The sequence below is a fragment of the Elephantulus edwardii genome, unplaced genomic scaffold, assembly GCF_000299155.1.
Source record: "Elephantulus edwardii isolate Elephantulus edwardi_28Jun2011 unplaced genomic scaffold, EleEdw1.0 scaffold00268, whole genome shotgun sequence".
Lineage (NCBI taxonomy): Eukaryota > Metazoa > Chordata > Mammalia > Macroscelidea > Macroscelididae > Elephantulus > Elephantulus edwardii.
In genome coordinates, this window is record NW_006400018.1 from 526,369 (window position 1) to 527,236 (window position 868).

General features: G+C 43.5%; 1 protein-coding gene across 1 annotated transcript in view; it reads right to left on the reverse strand.

The window, feature by feature from the left end:
* ASRGL1 (asparaginase like 1) overlaps positions 1–868 on the reverse strand; it is a 31,219-nt gene that overhangs the window by 5,446 nt on the left and 24,905 nt on the right. The gene's annotated exons all lie outside the window — the stretch shown is intronic.

The following is an 868-nucleotide window of genomic DNA, read 5'->3' on the forward strand; positions in this document are numbered from 1 at the left end:
TGGCTGTGGATGCCCTTCAGGATGCCTTCTTGGCCTTCAATGCCTTTGCTTTGGCTTCAGTTTTGGGAGGGGCAGGGGCTTCCTTCTTCGCTTTCAGCGCCATCTTCGTAGAAAGGCGTGAACTGTTCTTTTAAGCAGACAGGACAATTGAATGGCCTCCCAAAACTCAATTATCTTCAAGGACTAGTGGGAATTTCCACAGAAAACTGTGCCTTCCTGCCAACTCACCACTTAGCCACCCCTGGAGTTAGGAATGGGCTTCCATATCGATGCTCTCCCATCTGCTATCTTTCCAGAGTGCAAGTGTGTTACTTTGGGTATCAATTCACACCCTTCAAATCTAGTAACTGCGAAGTTGCATGTTCAGCTTGCTTAGATTTGTTTATTCAAGACCATGTCTGTAAAAGAGATTTCCTCTTATACTTAACCTTTTGGTAATAAGTGTGTATATCCTGAAATAGGGTTAAAAGAGAAGCCAGAGGCACTGCAGTGTAGGTTGGGGGCAGCTTTACGATCTCCTGTCTCTTTCCCAAGTGAGCCCTAAGAGATATGTAATCTTAGAAAAAAAAGAGGTGCCCCAAACAACTATGAGATATCATCTCACCCCACTAAGAACAGCAAAATTTAACAGAACAGCAAGCAACAGATGCTGGCGAGGTTGTAGAGAAACTGGAACCCTTATTCACTGTTGGTGGGAGTGTAAAATGGTCCAACTACTGTGAAAGGCAGTATGGCATTTTCTCAAAAAATTGCAAATAGAGATACCATTTGACCCAGCAATTCCACTGCTTTGGGAATATACCCCAAAGAGACCATACCTGCTGTTTAAGCAGATATATGCATACCCATGTTTATCACAGCTTTGTTC